The sequence below is a fragment of the Macaca nemestrina genome, chromosome 5, assembly GCF_043159975.1.
Source record: "Macaca nemestrina isolate mMacNem1 chromosome 5, mMacNem.hap1, whole genome shotgun sequence".
NCBI classification, from domain to species: domain Eukaryota; kingdom Metazoa; phylum Chordata; class Mammalia; order Primates; family Cercopithecidae; genus Macaca; species Macaca nemestrina.
In genome coordinates this window covers 42,523,577-42,534,681 of record NC_092129.1, presented here as the reverse complement: position 1 = coordinate 42,534,681, position 11,105 = coordinate 42,523,577, and the positions used below count along the sequence as shown (strand labels likewise).

Genomic DNA, 11,105 nt, shown 5'->3' with positions numbered 1-11,105 from the left:
TATACTGTTAATATCAAAATTGTATCTTTATATTAGATCACGCTAGTGTGCTTCCAGTTGGTGAATATCTTCAGCTAATTGTCTCTCAGGTCCCTCAAACTCAGTATTCTCAAACTTGGCTTCCTAGCATCTTCAGTCTTTAGCTAACAGTTCACTGGTTACTCAGGCCTGAAGCCTGGGTGTCGTTCTTGTCTTCTTCCTCTCTCTCACTTCTCTTTGCCCAGGTCATCTTTCCACACTCTTTAATCTTTTTATTTTTATTTTTTTGAGACGGAGTCTCTCTCTGTCACCCAGGCTGCAGTGCAGTGCAGTGGCACAATCTTGGCTCACTGTAACCTCCGCCTCCTGGGTTCAAGTGATTCTCCTGTCTCAACCTTCCGAGTAGCTGGGATTACAGGCTCAAGCCACCGTGTCCAGCTAATTTTTTGTATTTTTAGTAGAGATGAGATTTCGCCATATTGGCCTGATCTCAGGTGATCTGCCCGCTTTGACCTCCCGAAGTGCTGGGATTACAGGCGTGAGCCACCATAGTGTCCTAACTCTTCAGCTAACTTTTCACTAGTTCACTGGTTACTTAGGCCTGAAACCTGGCTGTCATTCTTGTCCTCTTCCTCTCACTTCTCATTGCCCAGGTCACCTCCCCACACTCTTTAATCTTTTTTCTTTTTTTTTTTTTGAGACAGCGTCTCACTCTTGTCTCCCAGGCTGGAGTGCAGTGGTGGCACAATTTTGATCTCGGCTCACTGCAAACTGTACCTCCTGGGTTCAAGCAATTCTCCTGCCTCAGCCTCCCGAGTATCTTGGATTACAGGCACCAGCCATCATGCCCGGCTAACTTTTGTGTTTTTGTAGAGCCAGGTTTTCACCATGTTGACCAGGCTGGTCTTGAACTCCTGACCTCGTGTGATCTGCCCACCTCAGCCTCCCAAAGTGCTGGGATTATAGGCATGAGCCACCGCCCCCCGCCCACATTTAATCTGACTCTCCTCTCCCTCGTTACTCAAAGTGCTCTAAATTAACCCCCCAGAAGCTCTCACCTGACCTCCCTGACAGCATCCTGATTGGTTTCTTTGGTACTATTTTTGGTGCCCCTCAAATCTATCTTTCACAAATCCCTGGAGGTAGGGGCAATAAATGAGGAAGGTGCAGGGCCCAGGAAGGTACCAGAAATTAATGAAGTGGGCTGACTGGGACTATGATAAAATAAGAAGATTGTGTCCATCCAGAAAAGGTGAACACTCCTCAGCCGCAGCCATTTGTTGGTTTGCTGGAATAGGAGTCCACTTTTGCCAGATCTTCGTTTAAGAGAAGCTAGAAAACCAGACTTGTATGTGAAATCTCTTGATTTTAAATGCTTGCAACTGCTTGGACCAGACACAGCCTGTATCTAAGCTCTGCCTCTGCTCAGTGGCACTCCTTTTCTAAAAAAAAGTCTTCAGTGGCACTTAATATTTATGGGATAAAGTTCCCACTCCTGGACCTAGTGGAGCATCTGAAACAGTTTTCTTTTCCCTTCCCAGTAGTTCTGAATTTTTGCTCAGTATTCTGTAAACTATGCAGACCTGGCCCCAGGAAAGAGGAAGACAGAGACAAGTGGAAGAAAAAAGCTGTTGCTCAGCTTTGGGTTTACATGTTAAAGTCCATAAGGAGAGAGCAGATTCAGAAATCAGGCTTTCAAGAGACAGGAGTTTTCTGAGAACTCTCAGTTTACATTCCACATATCAAGAAACTAAACTTAGAGGGCTAACTGCAGAGTGGATCACAGATCTAGAAAGAATGCAGGATAAGAGGCAGTTCCCTTCTCTCAGTGGAAAAGCCCAAAGGAGTTGGGAGTGGAGAGGTCACGGAGGAGGCAGGAAGATCCTCTGGCTCTTGCATCGGGCCCAGAATCTGAGGTGGGGTGGGGGTAGGTAGATACATACAGTTTCAAGGGAACATGAGAATGTTCTGGAACCCTGTTCCCCTACGGGTAGCTGGGAGGTTTGCCAGCCTTCCAGAGAAGTATGCGGTTGAGCCTGTGTTCCACTTGCGTGACCTTTGTGTCTGCGGGAGGGGCTGAGGAAGGTGGCCCCCACATAGCCTCACCAAGGCCTGTATTCTGAGGTCATAACTTAGTACTCAGGTCCCAAGGTAGGAGAGTGAAGGCCAATGGCAGTGTCAGCAGCAGGAGTGTGATGTTATTGTGGAGATGAGGCTGCACTATCTTCAGAGCTCCTGGCCCTGGACGTCCTGTAACAGGCAGGTCCACCACAGCAGAGGCCACCCGGAGGGAGGTCCATGTCTAAAAAGGACACGGGTGAGTCAGCAGAGAGTGGAGGACTGGAGGGTCACCCTCCCTAATACAAAACAATGCATGATAACTTCTGTGCCCTAGGAACTTAGAAAAGAGCAGGCAGAGAAGTGTTGAAGAGAAAATCATTCACAACACTTGTTACTTGGGAACCATCACTACAGGTATAGAGACCACTGCACTGGGCCCTTGCAGTGGGGGAGAGAGGCTGGGCTCATCTCTGACTCCAACAAGGGCAAGTGGGAGTTGATAGCCAAGGGAAGGAGTTTCTCAGTGGAAAATTACTAAGAGGAAACATCAGGAAGAAGGGGATTTCTTCTTAGATGGACTCAATAGAATTCTTGCTGAAGGCAGACCAGGGTGATAACAGAACGAGGGTGGGGGATAAAGACAGATTCCAAAGGAGGGGGATTTTTGTTAAACTGACTTAGCAGGATTCTTGGTCAAACTGGATTCTACAAGGGCAGAGAGAGAAGCTCAAGGTTAGGACCTCATCAGAAAGAGGCCTCAGAGAACCCTGACTCACATTTGGTGAAAGGAGACTCTTTCTCAGAGGGAGATGGAGAAGAATCCCTAAATAATCAGGTATTTACCCCCAAAAGGACTGTGTGTGAGCTGGAAAATACTGAGATAAAGTATATGAATTTGGCTGAAAAAGCACTGCATGGGATTGAGTACACTGAGCGATATAGAACAAGACCTCTGCTTTAAGCAGAGTGTGAGATTCATAGCAACACCATGTCAATGTTAGAAATAAAATTAGTTGTGTTTCTGCACGTCTGTCTTGTAACTACTCAGCTTTTTCCTATGAGAGTAGTTAAAAACAAGTAAACAAAATGCTCTCCACACTCCATCCTTCTCACCACCTACACTTAATTCTCCAGTATCACCACACTGCTTTGTGTGTCTCATGGGAAGTCAGCACTAGTATGATTTGTATGATTTATCTCCTTTGTATCTGCTAATCACAGTAGAAGGAAGCTCTTCAAAGGCTGGGAACAAATTTTATCACCCTTTGCATTCCCAGGACCTAGCACCATTCCTGGGAGATAGAAGGTCCTCAATAAATGTCAGATGGATATATAGATAAAAACATTCCAACACTCGTGGTCAAATCACAGGTAGGAAAAAGCAGGAGGTTGAATTATCTGTAACTGAAAAGGTTCGAGTACCTTCCTGTAGAATTTTGCCCTAGAAATTCCTCCACCAGAGACTCTAGAGTGAGTTAAAATGCCAGCTCCTCGCACCTTATTATTCCATTGTTTTGGAATAACAACATCAGCACCTTATCACATACAAACTCAGCTGAGTGGGGACAGAGAGCAGGGTTCCAAGGAAGAAAAAGCAAGAATGGGACTATCTGGGGCACTATGGTCCCTTGGACCAGCCAAGAAGAGATTTCTCATGGAGGCCGAAGGCCTGTTGGTAAAGAGGTGGGAGCAAATCCCCTTCATGGGCGTGCCATCAAATCATTCACATATGGCCCCGCACTTAACAGGACCTCATACTCGGTTTAACATTCTGCTGTCACCATCTTGAAATTCTTAATAATTTTCTAACATGGGATTCCACATTGCCATTTTGCACTGGGCTCTAAAACTGAAGAAAAGGACGCCAAGAGAGAAAAAGGAAAGAGGCACAAGAAAAGTTCTTCCATCTGAATGGTTTTGCATAAGATCCTGTGGTAGGCAGGGCACAGTGGCTCATGCCTGTAATCCCAGTACTTTTGGAGGCCGAGCCAGGAAGATCACTTGAGATCAGGAGTTCAAGACCAGTCTGGCCAACTTTGTGAAACCCCATCTCTACTAAAAACAAAAAACAAAAAATTAGTCAGTAATTATGGTGCATGCTTGGGAGGCTGAGGCAGGAGAATCCCTTGAACCTGGGAGGCAGAGGTTGCAGTGAGCTGAGATCGCACCACTGCACTCCAGCCTGGGTGACAGAGAGAGACCCTGTTTCAAGAAAAAAAAAAACCCAAAACAAACAAACAAACAAAAAACCCTGTGGTAAAAGCCAGGAAGCTTGCAGGATGACCAGGAGAACAGAGACAGCAGAGAAGCCTCAGGGTGAGCACCAACCAAGGGTTTATATGTCTTATAATGAGAGACGGGCTTCTGAGATGTCAGAATGTGGGGGTTTTGGGAACCTCTCCCTTGCCATTCTCACCATAGATTTTGCAGCTTCCTTTCCTGCCCTTCAGTAAGACCATCTGTTTCTTGTCACTGATGGCTCAGGCTTTTCTTTGAAGCTGAAGACTAAGAGTTGGATGTCTTTTGCTAATGTCACATCACTGACCTTCATAATATTCCAGGAGGTAGCCAGGCAATAAGGTTGATCATAGCTGTGCTGCACACAAAGAGACAATTGCAGCAGAGATGCTAGAGGTCATACAGTACATCTATCATAAAGCTGAACTTTTTTTGGTAATAATCAGTGGTTACGCCCTGCTGGGAAACAGCCTCAGTCATTAATATCATATCTAAGAACCTGTAAAATACCCTCCTGGTTGACACACTATGGTTAGGCATGTCCCCTATCCCTTTCATGATTTGAAACAAAAGATGACAATCTGCTTTATCTAATGCATTTCCTCCGTGAATTCATCATTAGCATTGTCATCTTCCTTTCCAGATAAGAGTTCTTCACGTACAACTAGTCAAACATTTATGTCCTTACATGTATTTTTTTTCTTCAGTACAAACAGGAATGCACATTGATTGAACACTTTGTTCTTCATCTATAACTAAAATAAGGCTGAAAAATGACAAGCATTGCATGAAGGAAAGTCCCCTCTTTGACATTTTTATGAACATCTTTATAAACATTTCATATATTTGGCTCTGTGCTAGACTTAAAGCAAATCCAAAGATAATCTTTGTCCTGGGGCAAGTGATCTTATATCTAGATCACGTGGAAGAACACACACAAATGCTTCCTCACTGTTCAAGGGGGCCGCAGAATGCAGATGCAGAATGCCCATGGGTTGAGTTGCAGATATTTATTATGCTATGAACATAATACATTAAAGAACAGAGGAGCTTTTAATTTTAATACAAAGAAGCAGAATGGAGACAGGGGTTTTGCTAATCCTCAAATGAAACAACAGAACTTTCCCAGAGTGACGTATCAACACGGCCCCTACCATTTGTTGTTTATATGCTGTTCTGGGCTGTGTCCTTTGCAGTTAATCTCTCATTTAGTCTCCATGAGACATTGCACATTGCCAGCATTGCATAAATATTTGTTTAATGATGACGGATATGAATGTAAATCTTCTGCTCCCAAATAGAAATTTCACTGGGGCTCTTTTAGTCGTATAGAAATTATTGAACGAAAGGTTTTTAGTCCTGTGGGAATCATAAGGTAAAAATAAGAATGAAGAAAGTCTCTTTTTTTTTTTTTTTTTTGAGACAGGGTCTTGATCTGTCACCCACGCTGGAGTGCAGTGGTGCCGTCTCAGCTCACTGCAGCCTTGACCTCCTGGGCTCAAGTGATCCTCTCACCTCACCTCCGAATACCTGGGACTACAGGCACATGCCTGACTGATTTTTGTATTTTTTGTAGAGACGAAATTTAGCCATGTTGTCCAGGCTGGTCTCGAACCCCTGGGCTCAAGCGATCAGCCCACCTCGGCCTCCCAAAGTACTGGGGTTATAGGCATGAGCCACGGTGCCTGGCCAGAAGCCTCCTTTTAACACCCTTCTCCAGTGATCTTCTCTTCTCTATTTCTTGTCCCCAAAGATCCTCTCCTTAGGATGGAGAGCAAGAAAGAGGCAGCAAGAAAGTGTTGGTCTCCTTGCTCTGGTTGGAGCTGGTTCTTCGTTGTCCCAAGAGGTAACCGGAAACATGGAAGCTCTGAGGCTGTTTCATTTGTCCTCTCCCACTCAATAAGATGGTCTTTTAGTCTCAGCTTGAACAGTACAGGAAAAGGATCTCAACATTTCCTGGAATAGCCTATTCGACTTTTGAAACAAAAATGTTAAGAAAGTTATTTCACATGTTGAATTAAATATTTGTCTCTTTTTAATTCCTAACTGCTGGCTTTGAACTTCTGGAGGGCTTTCTAGCCCCTTTCTCTCTCCAGCCCTTACCATTGACCTGGAAGAGAGCCATCTTTGTAGAACAAGGGAAAGCTGGAAAGGGTCCAGGTTATGCACAAACTGGGAAGTTGAGATGTTGTACTGTTCATAAACATGACGCTTAAAACCAAAAGGATAATAGGGGCTGGGCACAGTGGCTCATGCCTGTAATCTCAGCACTTTGGGAGGCCGAGGCGGGCAGATCACCTGAGGTCAGGAGTTCGAGACTAGCCTGGCCAACATGGCGAAACCCAGTCTCTATGAAAAATACACAAATTAGCTTGACACGGTGGTGCGTGCCTGTAACCTCAGCTACTCCGGTGGCTGAGGCAGGAGAATTGCTTCAATCCTGGAGGTGGAGGTTGCAGTAAGCCGAATCATGGCATTGCACTCTAGCCTGGGTGACAGAGTGAGACTCTGTCTCCAAAAAAAAAAAAAAAAAAGAAAAGAAAAAGAAAAAAGAATAATAGGAACAGATCCTAGGGGAGGTTGGCAGCTTTGGGTTTGGACATGTAAGTAATCCCAGTTACAAATCACAAACTAGAAAATTCCAGTAGGCAATCTGAAGTCAAGAAGGAAGTGGTAAGAACTAGGAATAAATGAAATCATTCATGATGAGTGCACACTTTAAGAAGAGAAAGATGAGATCATTATAGCCCAAAGCAGTTATATTAATGAGGTTACAAACAAGTTAACAGCATTATGACTCTAATATTAGTTTTATAGTAAGATAGTGAATAATAATATGCCAGTAAACCAATCAGAAAGAATAAAAATAGTAGAATTTACATGAATGATTAATGAAGAAATAAGATAAGAATATTAAGTGGGAGGAAAAGAGTGTTACCGGCAATCGGGCTGAACCTGAGACTTAGCCACATGTAGCTGTGGTGGACTACAGGAATTCACACCTAGTAATTGATCATTTTTTGTCAAACTAATCCCTAATTATTGCATCAACTTTATGAGGTGATGGAAATTAACATCCCTATATTTCACAGATGTTAATAATTTGCCTAAAGAGAGTGAGCAAGTCAATAAGTTTGAATTTCTTTGACTCTAGCCCTTTGCTGCTTCCCCAAGATATCGCACTATTGGAAGACAGAGCTTTCTGGGCCAGCCAGGGTGGTTCATACCTGTAATACCATCTCTTTGGGAGGCCAAGGCAGGTAGATGACCTGAGGCCAGGAGTTCAAGACCAGCTTAGCCAACATAGTGAAATCCTGTCTCTACTAAAAATACAAAAAATTAGTTGGGCATGGTGTCTCGTGCCTGTAGTCCCAGCTACTCAGGAGGCTAGGACAAGAGAAAAGCTTAAATTCGGGAGGCAGAGGTTGCAGGGAGCCGAGATCATGCCACTGCACTCCAGCCTGGGTGACAGAACAAGACTCTATCTCAAAATTTAAAAAAAAAAATTAAAATAAAAGACAGAGCTCTCTGGAAGGGTGTCAGTTGATGGGATTTAGGAACTTTCTGCTAATTTTTAATAATATTAGCCCAATTGCCTGACCTGTTATGACTAATTGGAAGACTGGATAGATGGATGAAAGGATGGATGGATGGAATAGAATCACGAACAAGGAGGCCTTCAATAGTCAAAGAATGAAAGTATGGATCTAACCATCATTACCTGCCACTCGGATCACCCTTGGGCCTGGCCCACAAGAACTTAAGTTTGGGTCCTAGGGAGAGGGGCTCCAAACAGAATCTGAAGGACAGTTCTCTAAGATGATGAGCATGGCACCGGGTCTCCTCGTATAAATGGTGTTGGCACTCAGCATGGGGAGAGGTATTTTCTTCACTTCATCAAAGTCCAGACTGTGGCAGCGCTGGCTTTGAGGGCCCTGCATGCAAATGCTTCAGGTTTTCAGAGACTTTGGCTCAGTGAGTCACCTTCAGTTCTGCAGAGCACTGATGAGGAATAACTCACATGAATATTAATGGCAGATGGTAGTAGTATCTTGGAAGCTGACTTCATAGAGAATTGCAAAATGTACACGTTACTTCTTGTTTTTTTTTTTTTTTTTTTTTTTTTTTTTTTTTTTTTTTTTTTTTTTTTTTTGGAGATAGACTCTTGCTCTGTTGCCAGGCTGGAGTGCAGTGGCGCAATCTCAGCTCACTGAAACCTCCACCTCCCGGGTTCAAGCAATTCTTCTGCCTCAGCCTCCCGAGTAGCTGGGACTACAGGTTTGCGCCATCACACCCAGCTAATTTTTGTATTTTTAGTAGAGACAGGGTTTCACCATGTTGGCCAGGATGGTCTCAATCTCTTGACCTCGTGATCCACCCACCTATGTGTTACTCCTAAAATACACAAAGAAAACTTAACGTCACTTTTTTTTTTTTTTTTGAAATGAGATCTCACTGTGTTGCCAAACTGGTCTCAAACTCCTGGACTCTAGCAATCCTCCTGCCTCAGCCTCCCGAGTAGCTGGGATTACAGGCATGTGCCACCAGGCCCAGGTTTAATGTCAATTTCTATAACTGATTTGGACTAATCCTCATTTTTGGTAGCAACTATCAGGAAAAATTGTGAGAGACTTTGAGCAAAAAAGGTTACTATCCTATATAGTACACCCTTCTTAGTGAACTCTCCCCTTATTGCCTTTGAGCTATTTTAAAACTCTGTAAGTTGAAGAATACTGAGAGTAATGCAGATGGATCTTGCCAATGTGTTTGATGGAGATGAGTTAATAATTGCCTTGTGGATATTGACCAATTTTTAAAATTCATTTCAATCTTCTGGATGGCCTGTGTGTGTGTGTGTGTGTAAATTCTCCTTTGAACTGGTTTTACTAGCTTCCTTATAACTTGAAATAAAATCTTTAACAGATGAGAGTCATAGTTTTGACCCTTAAAAATACATCCTTCAACACAAGGGAAAACTAACTTTAAGCTTGACAATATGTGACCTCACCATTTCATCAGGCCTCACCTATTTCAAATAATGACTTGGTCTTTATTGTTTCCTGCTGCACCTCCCACTGCACCTTTCCAAGGGGGCATCTTGATGTGAGGAGGATGAGGTTCATGTGACTTGTGGTGGTGGAGGGGACAAGACCTGAGAATCACGTGGTGCCTGTGTAGTCATTTGGTCATTATTCTAGAACCACTGCCTGACAGGAGACTGTGGGCCTGGGAAGTACACTACGTCTTCTTTTTCACCCCGAGTCTCGGTGCCCCTCAGTATGGTACATGCAAACTGCTAGTTACAGTGCATGGTCTGTGTAGACCATGGGAAACCTGGAATGCTGCCTCACATGCAGCTATCTAGCCACTGCCCTCCACCAGTGAGGGTCTGTGGCTCCTTCTCCATGCTGATGTGGCTGCATCCCAGAGGCACTGTTAGGCCCAGAATGCTCTTGGTCTTTCCTATACCCATACGGACATTTCTGTCATTAAATTGATAGCTTATAAGTCTGAACCTTCTGCCCAATCTTTTTCTTTTTTTTCCTTCCCATCATCCACCAAGACCAGATTGGCAGGTGTCCCACTTTCACTTCCAATCTTAGGGATCCTTCTACAGTATACCTGGTGCCCTTCTGAAGTGTCATGCACTCTCTCTCTTCTTTCCCTTTGGACTATGATGGCACAATGGCTCTTGGGGAACATCATATATGGAGAAAGGACATGGAAAGTCCATTGATGTAATGGCTTCAAGACATTTTCACTATTATATAGAGTATTGGAGGTCTTGAAAGTAGAAATCCTCACAGAGAGTCAGAGCCAGTAAAAGAGAGAGAAATTGTAGAAACCAGAAAATTGTGGAGAAGGCTGTTTAAACATGGACAGCTAAGACAATTCCTGGGACACTCCTTGTGAGTTTGAATAGTGCAAAATCTTTAGGAATGCATCTTTTGCATTAAAGGCAATCATTTTCAATGATCATCAAGAAAATCTATTTATTCAGACATTTTATACTTCTAAAAACCCATATTGGCCCCTAAGGATAAATGCATTTTAGCAAATTTACTCCAAAACCACATGCTTACTAGTAAGTTTAAGAAATTTGTCAAAAACAAACATTAGGTCGCTATTTGGTGGAATGCAATTTCTACTTCTCCTCATAAAAAAGGAACATTTTACCATTTCAGTCTTCTTGAACTTTTTCTGTTGCTCCAAATACCAGAAAATGAATGATTACATGGATGCTCCAAAGGCAGATAATATTCTAAAAATGTATGAATGAATAACTTTATTTTCATAAAGTTTAGAGTCTTCAGATGAAGTATGAATTCCAATGCATCATGCTGGAAGGCTCTTGAGTATCTGGAAATAGTCTTTTCCTTTTTCTCTCAAAGGAGGTAGGCATCATGTCTCCCTGATAGGAGCTATTGACTTTGGGCAGTAACTATAACAGTACTTCTTTAGACAATTCTGATAACATGTACAGGTTAAGCAACTGCTTATAGAATTTCCTGGTAAAAACTAGTGATGAAAATTGTGTTGTATAATTGAAACAGTAAATGACTCTTCAATGTAGCATCATCAGTACTGACCCACACATAATTTCCTGTCAAGTAGGTGACATTATAAAATAAACTTTTACACACACACACACACACACACACACACACACACACACACACACTTAGTTGTCCTGGAAATAAATGTTTGGCATGTTCTTCATGTAGAATGTATGTGTTGGACTCATTCTCAAAGGAAATCATTGGCTAATGAGTCTTACCTATAGTGGTAAAGAAAGAGACGGGAATACTAGTTCCTCCCTAGCTTAT

At 43.0% G+C, this 11,105-nt stretch overlaps 1 long non-coding RNA gene across 1 annotated transcript in view; it reads left to right on the top strand.

Annotated features, from left to right (window-relative positions):
• The first annotated feature begins 863 nt into the window (after window positions 1–863).
• Window positions 864–11,105, top strand: part of LOC105465695 (uncharacterized) — a 34,027-nt gene continuing 23,785 nt past the window's right edge. Inside the window, exon 1 of the long non-coding RNA XR_977733.2 lies at window positions 864–2,296. This is a non-coding gene — a long non-coding RNA (uncharacterized lncRNA). The remainder of the gene's footprint in view (window positions 2,297–11,105) is intronic.